Raw genomic sequence first — 6,430 nt, 5'->3', positions numbered from 1 at the left:
GTCTTCCCATTGTAATTGGTTAGAATATAATGTGGCTATATGAATTATCACTGAAAACTTTTGTAGTTTCCTGATTTTTACAGGGGAAAATGTAGAAAAGAATGGGAGAGGGAAGAGAGATGCAGAAAAATTGAGCAAATGTGGTAAACTGCACAACTCCCTGAATTATCTACCCTAGAGGTTTATGACATACTCCTAGTTTTCCCTACCTCTCAGCCACTCTTCTGGCCCCATAGGCCCCTCTGACCGTTTTCTGACTTAGTATTCTATCCTTATCCTTAGCCCTCTTGTGTTTCATCCCACACATTGTTCCTGAAAGCAATGCCTATATTTATAATTTCAACTTCCAGCTCATTGCTAATTAGGAGAAAAAGTGTCCTCAGCAAAGGCCTGAATGATAGCCAGCAATTTAACCTACTATTTATCTCCATTGGGCTGTTTCCCGCACACCTGCAATAGGCACAGAACTGACCTCATCTTCTCTTGGTGCAATGGTGAAGGAAATTCTGAGGGGACTACACCTGGAGGGGGGTGAGAAGCAAATATTGTTTAAAAATGAACAATGATATAAAAAAAATAAATACAAAGTGTAATTTTTAAAAAGATTTATTTATGCATACAAGAGCTAGGCCAGAGGTGCGGGGCGGGGGGGGGTGTGTTTGACAGGATTCACCAGAGACCGAGTGGGGAACAGAACAGGCGGATCTGTTGAAATACACTGCTGAGGGGAGCAGCAGTTGTGACAGGAGAGGTCTGCAGCGCCATGTGGGTCACCTTCCTGGCCGACTAGGGAAGCCTACTCATGCTGCAGTGGCTGGCAATAGCTTGATAACACTGTCTTTAACCCCTGCACCACTAGGGAGACCCCCAAAGTGTAATTTTTATATTCTCTGTCTTGACGAATCTCAGAAACTTGGATGATGTTCAGCTGATTGGTGATGTGCTCCTGTCAGTTTTACTTCATTTCTTAAATTTGCCTATTTTCCTTCATCTTTAGTGTCCCTTGGTTCAGGTTTTTCCCTCAGATAACTGCTGCCATAGTTGTCTACTTATTATTTCCTTGTTCCATGTCATTTATCACATTCTAATCTTTTGGACTTACCTAATTGTACTGCACTGCCCAACTTAAAATTTTTTGGATAAAATCCAAACTCCTTATCGTAGCATTTTTTTCTTGATCTCAACCATTCTAACCATAGTTTCCCCTGTGACACCATCTGACTCTTGCCTCTACCTTTGGCTAAACTGTCCATCTCCTTCTCTACCTGGCATTCAAGTTTCTTAGCTAGGGGTCACCTCCAGTCAGCATTGCCTTACTGACACCCTCAGGTCTAACCTAGGTGTAGATACTGTTCTTACTTCTATTCACTTATAGTGTGTGATAATCCATAAGCTTATATTGTCTGATAATTGACTCATTGGCATATGCAATATTATTGGTCTTAGGTGGGTCCTGGTGGTCCAGAATGTGTGGAAATATGTAATTTTGTTGAGGCACAGGTTCATATTACTTGTACTTTGAGTTTGGTAGCAGCAGCGGTTCCACTTAGCTGTTCAGTGAATCTAACATTACACAGCATCTAAAGCTGGGTTGTTGTTTAGGAATATTTCCTGCCTTTTCCTGTTCATCTTCTTGTTTTGTAGATTTTATTTACTGATTCTGAAACTGGAAAAAACATCTATACAAGAACTTTCAGCCTTTATAATGCCTTTAAACCTAGGTTTTTAAGATACCCTTTTCTTCTTCTTCCCTCTTCCCATTCCCTTGTCTTTGACATTAAGTTAGTCGATGTTACGAAGTTAAGTATGTTTTTGGAGGGGAGACAGGAAATGTGAATGAGAGATCTATTGAGTCCTGTGTCACACTGGAGATTCTTGAGCTTATCTAAAGAAGTTTAAATTCAATCTTTATTACACTGTGTCACCAGTTTGCAACCGTCACTGTAACTGCCAATGACTGTATGATTCAGTTTATCTTTTTCTTTGAAATTGAGTTCATTAAACAAAAACTTAAGTGACCATACTACTATTTGTTCTTCTAGATCCAGCTAAATTGTCACCTGCTTAATGAAGTTCAAATTCTCCTAGAAATTGCTTTTTCCTTCTTTTAGTATTGGTATAATAATTACAGTATTGATTGTTATGTGTTTTAAGGATTTGTTTTCATAGCTGATTTCTTGGTACTTTATTTTTTTTTTAAGATTTATTTATGCATACAAGAACTGGGGTACAGGCCAGAGGTGTGGGGGTGAGAGGATTCACCAGAGACAGAGTGGGAACAGAACAGGCAGATTGACTGAAATACACTGCTGAGGGGAGCAGTGGTCGAGTCAGGAGAGGTCTGCTGCGCCATGTGGGTTGCTCCCTGGCTGGGGATCGAACTCATGCTGCAGCAGCTGTGGTCAGCTTCCTAGGTTGCGTCTTAACCTCTTGCAACACCAAGGAGGCCCTCTTGGTACTTTATTGAGGGCAATTATTTATTAAGGAACATGTCTTAGTGCTCCTGGCAGGAGATGAGTTCAACATTGAATGAAGTGCTAGCATATAGAAGCAGAGACATATTTGTTGATGACCAGGCATTTATTTTTTTATTTTTTTTAATTTTTATAATAAATTTTATTTTTATATTCCCCATACAATTGCAACCCCCCCATTCTGACCCCAATCCCTCCCCTGCTGCCCCCCACCCCCCAAAAAGTGTCTCTGGTTCATAGTTTTTTGTTGATTTTGATTTTCACTTTCTTATTCATTTTCCTGGTCCCTTATTTAAGTTTTCTAGATTCCTGCTGTGAGTGAGACCATCCGGTATTTTTCTTTTTCTTTCTGGCTTATTTCGCTGAGCATGATCCCTTCCAGCGCCATCCATGTTGCTGCAAATTGCATGTGTTTATCTTTTTTGAATGCTGAGTAATATTCCATGGTATATATGTACCACATCTTCTTGATCCAGTCATCTATTTTTGGGCATTTGGGCTGTTTCCAAAGCTTAGCTATTGTAAATAGTGCTGCTATAAACATGGGGGTGCAGATATTCTTTGGAATTGATGTTTTTGTGACCTTTGGGTAAATACCTAGGAGTGGAATTGCTGAATCATATGGAAGCTCTATGTTTAGTAGGTCCAGAAATCTCCACACAGCTCTCCATAGTGGTTGGACCAGTTTGCACTCCCACCAACAGTGCAGAAGAGTTCCTTTTTCTCCACACCCTCGCCAACATTTGTTGTTGCTAGTTTTTTTAGTATGTGCCATTCTCACTGGTGTAAGATGGTATCTCCTGGTAGTTTTGATTTGCATTTCCCTGATTACAAGTGATGTTGAATATTTTTTCATATGATGACCAGGCATTTATTAAAACCAAAATGTTATGTTCTATAATAATGTCATAAAATTTCTTTTTCTTTTGATAATTTAAAGGATGTGTGTTTACATGAAATTTCAGTGTTGTTTCCTGGCAATTGCTGAGAATGTTAGTGGTGATATATACATGTTAGATTTGGTGTGTACAAATCATTGCTCAGATGGTGACTAATCAGCTTTATCACAGCAAACCAATGTTTCATCAGTGAAAAAAGATCCATTTTAAGGGTAACTGCCTCCTTCCAATTTCATATGGTTAAGACTAATTAAACACCCCACGATTGTGGAAAATATAAAGAAATTTTGAGTACATCGTAAGGAAGAAATTTCGAATTAGCAGATATCAGCTCTTTTTCTGGACATGTGACTTTAAGCAACTCTACCTGTGTCACAGTTTCTTCATCTTTAAGGTGATAAGATTTTCTATCCCAAAAGTTAACCAATTCTAAAACACTATACTTTCTAAAATATTAGAACCAGTAAAAGAAATACTTACAGCCTAACTCATTCTAAGGAGAATTTGAAGTAATTTACTGGAGGGGGAGATATGTGTGTGTGTGTGTGTGTGTGTGTACTACATACATACATATATATGTATATATAAAATACCATAATGTGTATGTTTAGGAGCTCTCTAGAAAGATACTAAATAGTAATATGAGGTGATAATTATTTCTGGGTTATGGACAACAGGATGATTGGTGGTGGGGAGGGTACTTTCTATTCAGTGTATTTTTTTTTTTTAAAGATTTTATTTATTTATTTATTTATACAAGCACTGGGTACAGTCAGAAGCGGAGGGTGAGAGAATTCACCAGAGCGGGGAGCAGAGCAAGCAGAAGGACCGAAGTACACTGCTGAGGGGAGCAGCGGGCAGCTGGAGAGGTCTGCGCGCCATGCGGGACCCTCCTCCAGTGGCCTGGGAGCAGCTGGGGATCAAACCGGTGCTGCAGAGACTGCGGGCAGCTTCGCAACCCAGCGCTCAACCACTGCGCCACCTGGGAGGCCCTCAGTGTGTTTTCTTTTGCATTCTTTGAATTTTATAATGTGTGCTTAATTATCCAATAAGGAAAATAATATGTAAATATATAAATATACATATACATATAAAAAAGATTAAAGAGAGGGTAAGGGCATTATGGTAAGAGAGGCACCCTGGGAATGTTAGTACAGAGTGTGCAGTTATTTAAAGGCAACTATACATTGAGCTCTCGAATTGTGTTAGCCCAAGCAAAAAGGCTCCAAAAGATTCACTTGACTTACAAAGTGTAAACCATCATCAGTAGTGGAAAACATAACCTTTCCTGACACTAAGGTTTAAGGTGTTGTCCTCATAAGAGGATATTGTGTGATATGGCAGAGAATATTTTCGGTAATACCTCCATAGTCTGGTGGTGAACTGTGGGTGATTTGGTTGTGGGTGGCAAATTGTGATGGGGGTATTTAAATATTACGTCAAGGGCCTCCCCGGTGGCGCAGCGGTTGAGCGCTGGGTTGCGAAACTGCGCGCAGCCTCTACGGCGCGGGTTCGATCCCCGGCTGCTCCCCGGCCACCCGAGGAGGGTCCCACATGGCGTGCAGACCTCTCCTGCCGCCCGCTGCTCCCCTCAGCAGTGTACTTCGGTCCTTCTGCCTGCTCTGCTCCCTGCTCTGGCTCTGGTGAATTCTCTCACCCTCCCGCACTTCTGACTGTACCCAGTGCATGTATAAACAAAAACAAACAAACAAAACCAGCAAACAAATAAAGCATGCCTCTATTAAAAAAAAAAAAAACACACACACACAAAAATAAATATTACGTTAATTAAAAATAAAATAATTAAAAAACAAACCTCTACAGTCATACTCTAATGCAGTATCTGAAATGGGTGTCCTTTGAGATATATATATTATTTTTTAGATTTTTAAAATTTATTTATACAAGAACTGGAGTACAGGCCAGAGGTGTGGAGGGCGAGAGGATTCACCAGAGACAGAGTGGGAACAGAACAGGCAGATTGACTGAAATACACTGCTGAGGGGAGCAGCAGGCGAGTCAGGAGAGGTCTGCTGCACCATGTGGGTAGCTCCTTGGCCGGGGATTGAACTAGCACTGCAGTGGCTGCTGATAGCTTCATAGGTTGCGTCTCAACCCCTTGCGCCACCAGGGAGGCCCCCTTTGATAGATTTTCGAGGGAAGTTTCTTTGGTGAAATCTGATGGTTTTTGCAATTCAGTAATCTGAACTCGAAGCATATAAGTGCCCACCTTATAGCTGAATTGTTGCATTTTTATGTATATTTAGGATCATTGGTTATATCTTCTTAGTTTATAAATAGTTTATGGGACCAGGGAAGGCCAAGTAGTCCTGGAAGGGCTGGGCAACTTCTTTGCGGTTGCTTGAATGGGAAGGTGCTTGGAGAATTGGTATTATATGGCATGCATTTAGGCATGTCAAGCTAAAAAAAAAAAAAAAAAAAAGATACAGTAGTCAATACCATGATGTGATTTAATGCTGCAAGTGGTCATTTAATCTCCGCATTAAACCTATTACCTATTATTAATTTGAATTTCATTTTATAAAAATATATATTTGTATTTTCGGGGGCTTTGTAGTTGCAAGAGCATAGTTTAATGTTTATCTATCTTGAGTATAAAAAGTTTTACTTAGCATTGGAGGTATGTTAGGATTTTTTCCCTTTAGAGCCTCTCTGGTGGCCTTGCAGTTAAGTCTTAGTGCTATCATATCTAAGGCCTGAGTTCTATCCCTGGGCAGGAAACTAACCCATATATGGTGCAGCAGACCTCTCCTGTCTCGCTCTCTGTTCCCCTTAGTGGTGTACTTCAGTAAATCCACCTGTTCTACTCCCCACTCTGTCTCTGATGAATCCTCTCACCACCACCCCTCACACCTCTGGCCTACACCCCTGGGTTTTGTTTTGTTTTTTTAACGATTTATTTATTTATATAAGCACTGGGTACAGTCAGAAGCGCAGGCGGGTGAGAGAATTCACCAGAGCCAGAGCAGGGAACAGAACAGGCATACTGACGAAATACACTGCTGAGGGGAGCAGCGGGTGCGGCGCCATATGGGA

The sequence above is a fragment of the Talpa europaea genome (genome assembly GCF_964194135.1).
Source record: "Talpa europaea genome assembly, chromosome: 11".
Taxonomy (NCBI): Eukaryota; Metazoa; Chordata; class Mammalia; order Eulipotyphla; family Talpidae; genus Talpa; species Talpa europaea.
This window is presented reverse-complemented; position numbering follows the sequence as displayed.